Source organism: Aegilops tauschii, chromosome 6 (genome assembly GCF_002575655.3).
Source record: "Aegilops tauschii subsp. strangulata cultivar AL8/78 chromosome 6, Aet v6.0, whole genome shotgun sequence".
Taxonomy (NCBI): Eukaryota; Viridiplantae; Streptophyta; class Magnoliopsida; order Poales; family Poaceae; genus Aegilops; species Aegilops tauschii.
This window is the reverse complement of record NC_053040.3, coordinates 137,705,447-137,721,259: the sequence shown is the minus strand read 5'-3', so window position 1 is coordinate 137,721,259 and position 15,813 is coordinate 137,705,447.

Here is a 15,813-nt window from a genome sequence, read left to right as displayed (position 1 = left end):
AAAACTATGACGGAGGATAAACTAGAGGGGACGGGGTTGCCGGCACACGGCTTGGTGTTTCTTGATGTGCCTTGGGTGCTAGCCCTACCCCTCTATTTATATGTTGAGCCTTGGGGTCGAAACTTGGAGTAAAATCCTCCACAAAGTCGGTTTCACCCGAAAGGCAAGAGTCCTTCTCGGACTCCAGGGCCAGACCCCTGGACACCGCAAAACTTCCTTTTGCGCTTTCCAAAAACCTCGTGGGCTTTCCCCTTTGGCCCAGATAAAGTGTTCTCGTGCCCAAACATTTCGAGAAACATCCGGAACCCCTTCCGATGAATTCTGGAACCCTTCCGGAGATCAAACACTACTATCCACATATCAATCTTTACTTCCGGACCATTCCGGAGTTCCTCGTCATATCCGTGATCTCATCCGAAACTCCGAACAACATTCGGTCACCAACATACATAACTCATAGTACTATATCGTCAACGAACGTTAAGCGTGCGGACCCTACGGGTTCGAGAACTATGTAGACATGACCGAGACACTTCTCTGGTCAATAACCAATAGCGGAACCTGGATGCCCATATTGGCTCCTACATATTCTATGAAGATCTTTATTGGTCAGACCGCATAACAACATACGTTGTTCCCTTTGTCATCGGTATGTTACTGGCCCGGGATTCGATCGTCGGTATCTTAATACCTAGTTCAATCTCGTTACCGGCAAGTCTCTTTACTCGTTCCGTAATACATCATCCCGCAACTAACTCATTAGTTGCAATGCTTGCAAGGCTTATAGTGATGTGCATTATCGAGTGGGCCCAGAGATAGCTCTCCGACAATCAGAGTGACAAATCCTAATCTCGAAATACGCCAACCCAACAAGTACCTTTGGAGACACCTGTAGAGCACCTTTACAATCACCCAGTTACGTTGTGACGTTTGGTAGCACACAAAGTGTTCCTCCGGTAAACGGGAGTTGCATAATCTCATAGTCATAGGAACATGTATAAGTCATGAAGAAAGCAATAGCAGAATACTAAACGATCAAGTGCTAAGCTAACGGAATGGGTCAAGTCAATCACATCATTCTCCTAATGATGTGATCCCGTTAATCAAATGACAACTCATGTCAATGGCTAGGAAACATAACCATCTTTGATCAATGAGCTAGTCAAGTAGAGGCATACTAGTGACACTCTGTTTGTCTATGTATTCACACATGTATCCTGTTTCCGGTTAATACAATTCTAGCATGAATAATAAACATTTATCATGATATAAGGAAATAAATAATTATTGCCTCTACGGCATATTTCCTTCAGTCTCCCACTTGCACTAGAGTCAATAATCTAGTTCACATCGCCATGTGATTTAACACCAATAGTTCACATCACCATGCGATTAACACCCATAATTCACATCGTCATGTGACTAACACCCAAAGGGTTTACTAGAGTCAATAATCTAGTTCACATCGCTATGTGATTAACACCCAAAGAGTACTAAGGTGTGATCATGTTTGTTTGTGAGAGAAGTTTAGTCAACGGGTCTGCAATATTCAGATCCGTATGTATTTTGCAAATTTCTATGTCAACAATGCTCTGCACGGAGCTACTCTAGCTAATTGCTCCCACTTTTAATATGTATCCAGATTGAGACTTAGAGTTATCTGGATCAGTGTCAAAACTTGCATCGACGTAACCCTTTACGACGAACCTTTTGTCACCTCCATAATCGAGAAACATATCCTTATTCCACTAAGGATAATTTTGACCGCTGTCCAGTGATCTACTCCTAGATCACTATTGTACTCCCTTGCTAAACTCAGTGTAGGGTATACAATAGATCTGCTACACAGCATGACATACTTTTATAGAACCTATGGCTGAGGCATAGGGAATGACTTTCATTCTCTTTCTATCTTCTGCCGTGGTCGGGCTTTGAGTCTTACTCAATTTCACACCTTGTAACACAGTCAAGAACTCTTTCTTTGACTGTTCCATTTTGAACTACTTCAAAATCTTGTCAAGGTATGTACTTATTGAAAAAACTTATCAAGCGTCTTGATCTATCTCTATAGATCTTGATGCTCAATATGTAAACAGCTTCACCGAGGTCTTTCTTTGAAAAAACTCCTTTCAAATACTCCTTTATGCTTTCCAGAAAATTCTACATTATTTCCGATTAACAATATGTCATTCACATATATTTATTAGAAATGCTGTAGTGCTCCCACTCACTTTCTTGTAAATACATGCTTCACCGCAAGTCTGTATAAAACTATATGCTTTGATCAACTCATCAAAGCGTATATTCCAACTCCGAGATGCTTGCACCAGTCCATAGATGGATCGCTAGAGCTTGCACTTTTTGTTAACACCTTTAGGATCGACAAAACCTTCTGGTTGCATCATATACAACTCTTCTTTAAGAAATCCATTAAGGAACGTAGTTTTGACATCCATTTGCCAGATTTCATAAAATATGGCAATTTGCTAACATGATTCTGACAGACTTAAGCATCGCTACGAGTGAGAAAATCTCATCGTAGTCAACACCTTGAACTTTGTCAAAAACCTTTTTCAACAAGTCTACCTTTATAGATAGTAACACTACTCTCAGCGTCTGTCTTCCTCTTGAAGATCCATTTATTTTCTATGGCTTGCCGATCATCGGGCAAGTCAACCAAAGTCCACACTTTGTTCTCATACATGGATCTCATCTCAGATTCATGGCCTCAAGCCATTTCACGGAATCTGGGCTCATCATCGCTTCCTCATAGTTCGTAGGTTCGTCATGGTCAAGTAACTGTTGGGTATCGTAGCATAATTTAAAAAAAATTCCTACGCTCACCAAGATGCATCTATGGAGTATACTAGCAACGAGGGGAAAGAGGTGCATCTACATACCCTTGTAGATCGCGAGCGGAAGCGTTCCAATGAACGTGGATGACGGAGTCGTACTCGCCGTGATCCAAATCACCGATGACCGAGTGCCGAACGGACGGCACCTCCGCGTTCAACACACGTACGGTGCAGCGACGTCTCCTCCTTCTTGATCCAGCAAGGGGGAAGGAGAGGTTGATGGAGATCCAGCAGCACGACGGCGTGGTGGTGGATGTAGCGGGATGCCGGCAGGGCTTCGCCGAGCATATACGAGAGAGAGAGGTGTTGCAGGGGGAGAGGGAGGCGCCCAAGGCTGTAGTTCTCTTGCCCTCCCTCCCCCCTTTATATAGGCCCCCTGGGAGAGGGGGACGCCGGCCAGAACCCATCTAGGGTGGGGGGCGGCGGCCAGGGGGGGTGCCTTGCCCCCCAAGGCAAGTGGGAAGCCCCCCACCCTAGGGTTCCCAACCCTAGGAGCAGGGGGGGAGGCCCATGGGGGGGTGCCCAGCCCACTAGGGGCTGGTTCCCTTCCCACTTCAGCCCACGGGGCCCTCCGGGATAGGTGGCCCCACCCGGTGGACCCCCGGGACCCTTCCGGTGGTCCCGGTACAATACCGGTAACCCCCGAAACTTTCCCGGTGGCCGAAACTTGACTTCCTATATATAATTCTTTACCTCCGGACCATTCCGGAACTCCTCGTGACGTCCGGGATCTCATCCGGGACTCCGAACAACTTTTGGGTTTCCGCATACACATATCTCTACAACCCTAGCGTCACCGAACCTTAAGTGTGTAGACCCTACGGGTTCGGGAGACATGCAGACATGACCGAGACGCCTCTCCGGTCAATAACCAACAGCGGGATCTGGATACCCATATTGGCTCCCACATGTTCCACGATGATCTCATCGGATGAACCACGGTGTCGAGGATTCAATCAATCCCGTATACAATTCCCTTTGTCAATCGGTATGTTACTTGCCCGAGATTCGATCGTCGGTATCCCAATACCTTGTTCAATCTCGTTACCGGCAAGTCTCTTTACTCGTACCGCAATGCATGATCCCCGTGACTAACGCCTTAGTCACATTGAGCTCATTATAATGATGCATTACTGAGTGGGCCCAGAGATACCTCTCCGTCACACGGAGTGACAAATCCCAGTCTCGATCCGTGCCAACCCAACAGACACTTTCGGAGATACCCGTAGTGCACCTTTATAGTCACCCAGTTACGTTGTGACGTTTGGCACACCCAAAGCACTCCTACGGTATCCGGGAGTTGCACGATCTCATGGTCTAAGGAAAAGATACTTGACATTGGAAAAGCTCTAGCAAACGAAACTACATGATCTTTTATGCTATGCTTAGGATTGGGTCTTGTCCATCACATCATTCTCCTAATGATGTGATCCCGTTATCAATGACATCCAATGTCCATAGTCAGGAAACCATGACTATCTGTTGATCAACGAGCTAGTCTACTAGAGGCTTACTAGGGACACGTTGTGGTCTATGTATTCACACATGTATTACGATTTCCGGACAATACAATTATAGCATGAATAATAGACAATTACCATGAACAAAGAAATATAATAATAACCATTTATTATTGCCTCTAGGGCATATTTCCAACAGTCTCCCACTTGCACTAGAGTCAATAATCTAGTTACATTGTGATGAATCAAACACCCATTGCGTCCTGGTGTTGATCATGTTTTGCTCTAGGGAGAGGTTTAGTCAACGAATCTGCTACATTCAGGTCCGTATGTACTTTACAAATATCTATGTCTCCATTTTGAACACTTTCACGAATGGAGTTGAAGCGACGCTTGATATGCCTGGTCTTCCTGTGAAACCTGGGCTCCTTCGCAAGGGCAATAGCTCCAGTGTTGTCACAGAATAGAGTCATCGGGCCCGACGCATTGGGAATCACCCCTAGGTCGGTAATGAACTCCTTCATCCAGACTGCTTCTTGTGCTGCCTCCGAGGCTGCCATGTACTCCGCTTCACATGTAGATCCCGCCACGACGCTTTGCTTGCAACTGCACCAGCTTACTGCTCCTCCATTCAAAATATACACTTATCCGGTTTGTGACTTCGAGTCATCCAGATCTGTGTCGAAGCTAGCGTCGACGTAACCCTTTATGACGAGCTCTTCGTCACCTCCATAAACGAGAAACATATCCTTAGTCCTCTTCAGGTACTTCAGGATATTCTTGACCGCTGTCCAGTGTTCCATGCCGGGATTACTTTGGTACCTTCCTACCAAACTCACGGCAAGGTTTACATCAGGTCTGGTACACAGCATGGCATACATAATAGACCCTATGGCCGAGGCATAGGGGATGACACTCATCTTTTCTCTATCTTCTGCCGTGGTCGGGCATTGAGCCGTGCTCAATTGCACACCTTGCAATACAGGCAAGAACCCCTTCTTGGACTGATCCATATTGAACTTCTTCAATATCTTGTCAAGGTATGTACTCTGTGAAAGACCAATGAGGCGTCTTGATCTATCTCTATAGATCTTGATGCCTAATATATAAGCAGCTTCTCCAAGGTCCTTCATTGAAAAACACTTATTCAAATAGGCCTTTATACTTTCCAAGAATTCTATATCATTTCCCATCAATAATATGTCATCCACATATAATATGAGAAATGCTACAGAGCTCCCACTCACTTTCTTGTAAACACAGGCTTCTCCATAAGTCTGTGTAAACCCAAACGCTTTGATCATCTCATCAAAGCGAATGTTCCAACTCCGAGATGCTTGCACCAGCCCATAGATTGAGCGCTGGAGCTTGCATACTTTGTTAGCATTCTTAGGATCGACAAAACCTTCCGGCTGCATCATATACAACTCTTCCTTAAGGAAGCCATTAAGGAATGCCATTTTGACGTCCATCTGCCATATCTCATAATCATAGTATGCGGCAATTGCTAACATGATTCGGACGGACTTCAGCTTCGCTACGGGTGAGAAAGTCTCATCGTAGTCAACCCCTTGAACTTGTCGATAACCCTTAGCGACAAGTCGAGCCTTATAGATGGTCACATTACCATCCGCGTCTGTCTTCTTCTTAAAGATCCATTTGTTTTCTATGGCTCGCCGATCATCGGGCAAGTCAGTCAAAGTCCATACTTCGTTTTCATACATGGATCCTATCTCGGATTTCATGGCTTCAAGCCATTTGTCAGAATCCGGGCCCGCCATCGCTTCTTCATAGTTCGAAGGTTCACCGTTGTCTAACAACATGATTTCCAGGACAGGGTTGCCGTACCACTCTGGTGCGGAACGTGACCTGGTGGACCTACGAAGTTCAGTAGTAACTTGATCCGAAGCTTCATGATCATCATTATTAACTTCCTCCCCAGTCGGTGTAGGTACCACAGGAACATCTTCCCGCGCTGCGCTACTTTCCGGTTCGGAAGGGGTGACTATCACCTCATCAAGTTCCACTTTCCTCCCACTCAATTCTTTCGAGAGAAACTCCTTCTCCAGAAAGGACCCGTTCTTGGCAACGAAGATCTTGCCTTCGGATCTGAGGTAGAAGGTATACCCAATGGTTTCCTTAGGGTATCCTATGAAGACGCATTTTTCCGACTTGGGTTCGAGCTTTTCAGGTTGAAGTTTCTTGACATAAGCATCGCATCCCCAAACTTTTAGAAACGACAGCTTAGGTTTCTTTCCAAACCATAATTCATACGGTGTCGTCTCAACGGATTTCGACGGTGCCCTATTTAAAGTGAATGCGACAGTCTCTAAAGCATAGCCCCAAAATGAGAGCGATAAATCGGTAAGAGACATCATAGATCGCACCATATCCAATAGAGTGCGATTACGACGTTCGGACACACCATTTCTCTGAGGTGTTCCAGGCGGCGTGAGTTGTGAAACTATTCCACATTTCCTTAAGTGTGCACCAAACTCGTGACTTAAATATTCTCCACCACGATCTGATCGTAAGAATTTTATTCTCCTGTCACGTTGATTCTCAACCTCACTCTGAAATTCCTTGAACTTTTCAAAGGTTTCAGACATGTGTTTCATTAAGTAGACATACCCATATCTACTTAAGTCATCAGTAAGAGTGAGAACATAACGATATCCTCCGCGAGCCTCAACACTCATTGGACCACACACATCGGTATGTATGATTTCCAATAAGTTGGTTGCTCGCTCCATTGTTCCGGAGAATGGAGTCTTGGTCATCTTACCCATGAGGCATGGTTCGCACGTGTCAAATGATTCGTAATCAAGAGACTCCAAAAGTCCATCTGCATGGAGCTTCTTCATGCGCTTGACACTAATGTGACCAAGGCGGCAGTGCCACAAGTATGTGGGACTATCGTTATCAACTTTACATCTTTTGGTATTCACACTATGAACATGTGTAACATCACGTTCGAGATTCATCAAAAATAAACCATTGACCAGCGGGGCATGACCATAAAACATATCTCTCAAATAAATAGAACAACCATTATTCTCGGATTTAAATGAGTAGCCATCTCGAATTAAACGAGATCCAGATACAATGTTCATGCTCAAAGCTGGCACTAAATAACAATTATTGAGGTTTAAAACTAATCCCGTAGGTAGATGCAGAGGTAGCGTGCCGACGGCGATCACATCGACCTTGGAACCATTCCCGACGCGCATCGTCACCTCGTCCTTCGCCAGTCTCCTTTTATTCCGTAGTTCCTGTTTTGAGTTACAAATATGAGCAACCGCACCGGTATCAAATACCCAGGAGCTACTACGAGTACTGGTAAGGTACACATCAATTACATGTATATCACATATACCTTTGGTGTTGCCGGCCTTCTTGTCCGCTAAGTATTTGGGGCAGTTCCGCTTCCAGTGACCACTTCCCTTGCAATAAAAGCACTCAGTCTCGGGCTTGGGTCCATACCTTGGCTTCTTCCCGGCAACTGGCTTACCGGGCGCGGCAACTCCCTTGCCGTCCTTCTTGAAGTTCTTCTTACCCTTGCCCTTCTTGAACTTAGTGGTTTTATTCACCATCAACACTTGATGTTCTTTTCTGATTTCCACCTCCGCTGATTTCAGCATCGAATATACCTCAGGAATGGTCTTTTCCATCCCCTGCATATTGTAGTTCATCACAAAGCTCTTGAAGCTTGGTGGAAGCGACTGAAGGATTCTGTCAATGACCGCGTCATCCGGGAGATTAACTCCCAGCTGAGTCAAGCGGTTGTGCAACCCAGACATTCTGAGTATGTGCTCACTAACAGAACTATTCTCCTCCATTTTATAGCTGAAGAACTTGTCGGAGACCTCATATCTCTCGACCCGGGCATGAGCTTGAAAAACCAGTTTCAGCTCCTCGAACATCTCATATGCTCCATGTTTCTCAAAACGCTTTTGGAGACCCGGTTCTAAGCTGTAAAGCATGCCGCACTGAACGAGGGAGTAATCATCAGCACGCTGCTGCCAAGCGTTCATAACGTCTTGGTTCTCTGGGATTGGTGCATCACCTAGCGGTGCTTCTAAGACATAATCTTTCTTGGCTACTATGAGGATGATCCTCAGGTTCCGGACCCAGTCCGTATAGTTGCTGCCATCATCTTTCAGCTTGATTTTCTCTAGGAACGCGTTGAAATTGAGGACAACGTTGGCCATTAGATCTACAAGACATAGTGTAAAGATTTTAGACTAAGTTCATGATAATTGAGTTCATATAATCGAATTATTTAATGAACTCCCACTCAGATAGACATCCCTCTAGTCATCTAAGTGAAACATGATCCGATTTTAACTAGGCCGTGTCCGATCATCACGTGAGACGGACTAGTCAAGATCGGTGAACATCTCCATGTTGATCGTATCTTCTATACTACTCATGTTCGACCTTTCGGTCCTCCGTGTTCCGAGGCCATGTCTGTACATGCTAGGCTCGTCAAGTCAACCTAAGTGTATTGCGTGTGTTCCGAGGCCATGTCTGTACATGCTAGGCTCGTCAACACCCGTTGTATTCGAACGTTAGAATCTATCACACCCGATCATCACGTGGTGCTTCGAAACAACGAACCTTCGCAACGGTGCACAGTTAGGGTGAACACTTTCTTGAAATTATTATAAGGGATCATCTTACTTACTACCGTCGTTCTAAGCAAATAAGATGCAAAAACATGATAAACATCACATGCAATCAAATAGTGACATGATATGGCCAATATCATCATGCTCCTTTGATCTCCATCTTCGGGGCACCATGATCATCTTCGTCACCGGCATGACACCATGATCTCCATCATCGTGTCTTCATGAAGTCGTCACGCCAACGATTACTTCTACTTCTATGGCTAACGCGTTTAGCAACAAAGTAAAGTAATTTACATGGCGTTATTCAATGACACACAGGTCATGCAAAATAATAAAGACAACTCCTATGGCTCCTGCCGGTTGTCATACTCATCGACATGCAAGTCGTGATTCCTATTACAAGAATATGATCAATCTCATACATCACATATATCATTCATCACATCTTCTGGCCATATCACATCACATAACACATGTTGCAAAAACAAGTTAGACGTCCTCTAATTGTTGTTGCAAGTTTTTACGTGGTTTGTAGGTTTCTAGCAAGAACCTTTCTTACCTACGTATGACCACAACGTGATTTGCCAATTTCTATTTACCCTTCATAAGGACCCTTTTCATCGAATCCGTTCCGACTAAAGTAGGAGAGACAGACACCCGCTAGCCACCTTATGCAACTAGTGCATGTCAGTCGGTGGAACCTGTCTCACGTAAGCGTACGTGTAAGGTCGGTCCGGGCCGCTTCATCCTACAATGCCGCCGAAACAAGAAACGACTAGTAGCGGCAAGAAGAATTGGCAACATCAACGCCCACAACTTCTTTGTGTTCTACTCGTTCATAGTAACTACGCATAGGCCTGGCTCATGATGCCACTGTTGGGAATCGTAGCATAATTTTAAAAAATTTCCTACGCTCACTAAGATGCATCTATGGAGTATACTAGCAACGAGGGGAAAGAGGTGCATCTACATACCCTTGTAGATCGCGAGCGGAAGCGTTTCAATGAACGTGGATGACGGAGTCGTACTCGCCGTGATCCAAATCAACGATGACCGAGTGCCGAACGGACGGCACCTCCGCGTTCAATACACGTACGGTGCAGCGACGTCTCCTCCTTCTTGATCCAGCAAGGGGGAAGGAGAGGTTGATGGAGATCCAGCAGCACGACGGCGTGGTGGTGGATGTAGCGGGATGCCGGCAGGGCTTCGCCGAGCATATACGAGAGAGAGAGGTGTTGCAGGGGGAGAGGGAGGCGCCCAAGGCTGTAGTTCTCTTGCCCTCCCTCCCCCCTTTATATAGGCCCCCTGGGAGGGGGGGGGGGCGCCGGCCAGAACCCATCTAGGGTGGGGGGCAGCGGCCAGGGGGGGTGCCTTGCCCCCCAAGGCAAGTGGGAAGCCCCCCACCCTAGGGTTCCCAACCCTAGGCGCAGGGGGGGGAGGCCCATGGGGGCGCCCAGCCCACTAGGGGCTGGTTCCCTTCCCACTTCAGCCCACGGGGCCCTCCGGGATAGGTGGCCCCCCGGGACCCTTCCGGTGGTCCCGGTACAATACCGGTAACCCCCGAAACTTTCCCGGTGGCCGAAACTTGACTTACTATATATAATTCTTTACCTCCGGACCATTCCGGAACTCCTCGTGACGTCCGGGATCTCATCCGGGACTCCGAACAAATTTCGGGTTTCCGCATACACATATCTCTACAACCCTAGCGTCACCGAACCTTAAGTGTGTAGACCCTACGGGTTCGGGAGACATGCAGACATGACCGAGACGCCTCTCCGGTCAATAACCAACAGCGGGATCTGGATACCCATGTTGGCTCCCACATGTTCCACGATGATCTCATCGGATGAACCACGGTGTCGAGGATTCAATCAATCCCGTATACAATTCCCTTTGTCAATCGGTATGTTACTTGCCCGAGATTCGATCGTCGGTATCCCAATACCTTGTTCAATCTCGTTACCGGCAAGTCTCTTTACTCGTACCGCAATGCATGATCCCGTGACTAACGCCTTAGTCACATTGAGCTCATTATGATGATGCATTACCGAGTGGGCCCAGAGATACCTCTCCGTCACACGGAGTGACAAATCCCAGTCTCGATCCGTGCCAACCCAACAGACACTTTTGGAGATACCCGTAGTGCACCTTTATAGTCACCCAGTTACGTTGTGACGTTTGGCACACCCAAAGCACTCCTACGGTATCCGGGAGTTGCACGATCTCATGGTCTAAGGAAAAGATACTTGACATTGGAAAAGCTGTAGCAAACGAAACTACACGATCTTTTATGCTATGCTTAGGATTGGGTCTTGTCCATCACATCATTCTCCTAATGATGTGATCCCGTTATCAATGACATCCAATGTCCATAGTCAGGAAACCATGACTATCTGTTGATCAACGAGCTAGTCTACTAGAGGCTTACTAGGGACACGTTGTGGTCTATGTATTCACACATGTATTACGATTTCCGGACAATACAATTATAGCATGAATAATAGACAATTACCATGAACAAAGAAATATAATAATAACCATTTATTATTGCCTCTAGGGCATATTTCCAACAGTAACATGACCTCCAGAACAGGATTACCGTACCACTGTGGTGCGGATCTCACTCTGGTTTACCTACGAGGTTCGGTAGTAACTTGATCTGAAGTTACATGATCATCATCATTAGCTTCCCCACTAATTGGTGTAGTAGTCACAGGAACAGATTTCTGTGATGAACTACTTTCCAATAAGGGAGCAGGTACAGTTACCTCATCAAGTTCTACTTTCCTCCCACTCACTTCTTTCGAGAGAAACTCCTTCTCTAGAAAGGATCCATTCTTAGCAACGAATATTTTGCCTTTGGATCTGTGATAGAAGGTGTACCCAACTGTCTCCTTTGGGTATCCTATGAAGACACATTTCTCCGATTTGGGTTTGAGCTTATCAGGATGAAACTTTTTCTTATAAACATCGCAACCCCAAACTTTAAGAAGCGACAGGTTTCTTGCTAAACCACTGTTCATACGGTGTCGTCTCAACGGATTTAGATGATGCCCTTTTTAACGTGAATGCAGTTGTCTCCAATGCATAACCCCAAAACGATAGTGGTAAATCGGTAAGAAACATCATAGATTGCACTATATCCAATAAAGTACGGTTATGACGTTCGGACACACCATTATGCTGTGGTGTTCCAGGTGGCACGAATTTGTGAAACAATTCCACATTGTTTTAATTGAAGACCAAACTCGTAATTCAAATATTCGTCTCCGCGATCAGATCGTAGAAACTTTATTTTCTTGTCACGATGATTTTCCACTTCACTCTGAAATTCTTTGAACTTTTCAAATATTTCAGACTTATGTTTCATCAAGTAGATATACCCATATCTGCTCAAATTATCTGTGAAGGTCAGAAAATAACGATACCCGCCGTGAGCCTCAACACTCATCGGATTGCATACATCAATATGTATTATTTTCAATAAGTTAGTTGCTCGCTCCATTGTTCCGGAGAACGGCGTTTTAGTCATCTTGCCCAAGAGGCATGGTTCGCAAGCATCAAGTGATTCATAATCAAGTGATTCCAAAAGCCCATCAGCATGGAGTTTTTTCATGCGCTTTACACCAATATGACCTAAACGGCAGTGCCACAAATAAGTTGCACTATCATTATTAACTTTGCATGCTTCAATATTATGAATACGTGTATCACTACGATCGAGATCCAACAAACCATTTTTATTGGGTGTATGACCATAGAAGGTTTTATTCATGTAAAAAGAACAACAATTATTCTCTAACTTAAATAAATAACCATATTGCAATAAACATGATCAAATCATATTCATGCTCAACACAAACACCAAATAACACTAATCCCGAAAGTATAGGGAGTGTGCGATGATGATCATATCAATTCTTGGAACTACTTCCAACACACATCGTCACTTCACCTTTGACTAGTCTCTGTTCATTCCGCAACTCCCGTTTCAAGTTACTACTTTTAGCAACTGAACCAGTATCAAATACCGAGGGGTTGCTATAAACACTAGTAAAGCACACATCCATAACATGTATATCAAATATACTTTTGTTCACTTTGCCATCCTTCTTATCCACCAAATACTTGGGGTAGTTCCGCTTCCAGTGACCAGTCCTTTGCAGTAGAAGCACTTAGTCTCAGGCTTAGGTCCAGACTTGGGCTTCTTCACTTGAGCAGCAACTTGCTTGCCGTTCTTCTTGAAGTTCCCCTTCTTCCCTTTGCCCTTTTTCTTGAAACTAGTGGTCTTGTCAACCATCAACACTTGATGTTTTTTCTTGATTTCTACCTTCGCCAATTTCAGCATTGCGAACAGCTCGGGAATTACTTTCGTCATCCCTTGCATATTATAGTTCAATTACTATCTTATCTGGAAGTTTAACTCCCACTTGATTCAAGCAATTGTAGTACCCAGAAAATCTGAGCACATGCTCACTAGCTGAGCAATTCTCCTCCATCTTGTAGGCAAAATACTGTCAGAGGTCTCATACCTCTCGACACGGGCATGAGTATGAAATACCAATTTCAACTCTTGGAACATCTTATATGCTCCGTGGCGTTCAAAACATTTTTGAAGTCCCGGTTCTAAGTCGTAAAGCATGGTGCACTTAACTATCAAGTAGTCATCATACCGAGCTTTTGTCAAAACGTTCATAACGTCTGCATCTGCTCCTGCAATAGGTCTGTCACCTAGTGGTGCATCAAGGACACAATTCTTCTGTGCAGCAATGAGGAAAAACCTCAGATCGCGGATCCAATCCGCATCATTGCTACTAACATCTTTCAACTTAGTTTTCTCTAGGAACATATAAAAATTAAACGGGGAGCAACAACGCGAGCTATTGATCTACAACATAGATATGCTAATACTACCAGGACTAAGTTCATGATAAATTAAAGTTCAGTTAATCAAATTACTTAAGAACCCCCACTTAGATAGACATCCCTCTAATCCTCTAAGTGATCACGTGATTCATATCAACTAAACCATGTCCGATCATCACGTGAGATGGAGTAGTTTCAATGGTGAACATCACTATGTTGATCATATCTACTATATGATTCACGCTCGACCTTTCGGTCTCAGTGTTCCGAGGCCATATCTGCATATGCTAGGCTCGTCAAGTTTAACCTGAGTATTCCGCGTGTGCAACTGTTTTGCACCCGTTGTATTTGAACGTAGAGCCTATCACACCCGATCATCACGTGGTGTCTCAGCACGAAGAACTTTCGCAACGGTGCATACTCAAGGAGAACACTTATACCTTGAAATTTAGTGAGAGATCATCTTATAATGCTACCGTCGATATAAGCAAAATAAGATGCATAAAAGATAAACATCACATGCAATCAATATAAGTGATATGATATGGCCATCATCATCTTGTGCTTGTGATCTCCATCTCCGAAGCACCGTCATGATCACTATCATCACCGGCGCGACACCTTGATCTCCATCGTAGCATCGTTGTCGTCTCGCCAATTATTGCTTCTACGACTATCGCTACCACTTAGTGATAAAGTAAAGCATTACAGCGCGATTGCGTTGCATACAATAAAGCGACAACCATATGGCTCCTGCTAGTTGCCGATAACTCGGTTACAAAACATGATCATCTCATACAATAAAATATAGCATCATGTCTTGACCATATCACATCACAACATGCCCTGCAAAAACAAGTTAGACGTCCTCTACTTTGTTGTTGCAAGTTTTACGTGGCTGCTACGGGCTTAGCAAGAACCGTTCTTATCTACGCATCAAAACCACAACGATAGTTCGTCAAGTTTGTGCTGTTTTAACCTTCTCAAGGACCGGGCGTAGCCACACTCGGTTCAACTAAAGTTGGAAAAACTGACACCCGCCAGCCATGTGGGGACGCGGCGGATAGCGAGAAGGCGCGCGAAGCGTCCATTCGGCGTCCGCGCCGACGCATTTGGGGCGCAAATTTGGGCCGCAAATGCGTCGGCGCGGACGCGACGCGGACGTGATTTGGGTTTGGGTCGGCGCGTTGGGCCGCCACTTTTGTCCGCGCCGACCCAAACAGACGCAGGCGGACGAAATGGGTCGACCCTTTGGAGTTGCTCTAATCATCAGCACTCACCAAACCCATTTCAGCAGAGAACAAATTAAGCCAACATCAAAGGTTCGTTCCATGTGACGGAGAACTCAAAGCCAGGCTTTAGCCCAATAGATTAAAGCTCCCCCTCAAATAACAAAGGGTAGTAGTACAACAAAAGGCAGTGAAAAAAGAGTCGCGGTAAAGTAGGCACTACTCGACAAAGAGAAATGGCTTTACTTATTAGCCATGGCTAATAAACCGGTGTCCCTGGCCTGCAGGAATACACAATGGCGTGGGGCAGGGGACATACGTGCATGCGTACTACTCCATCCGTTTCTAAATATTCGTCTTTCTAGAAATTTCAACAGATAACTACATACGGAGCAAAATGAATGAATCTACACTCTAAAATATGTCTATATACATCCGTATGTGATAGTTCATTTAAAATATCTAAAAAGACAAATATTTAGGAACGGAGGGAGTACTACATACACAAGTGGCTGCCGCCCCACCATACGTGTCCGTGTACCCCACCCAGCATTTATACGATCAACAACGCACCAACCACAAATGAAAGCAGACACCATTTATCACGAATCCACGGCGGCCATAACGCATGGCAGCTCCGTGCATGCATGCATGCATGCAAAGAGCCACCACAGCGACGCACCAGTACTAACAAATCTTCAAATGGAATGTGTCATGTCACTTACACGTATGGAAGTACTGCTAATCATCAGTGAGAGCTTTCCGG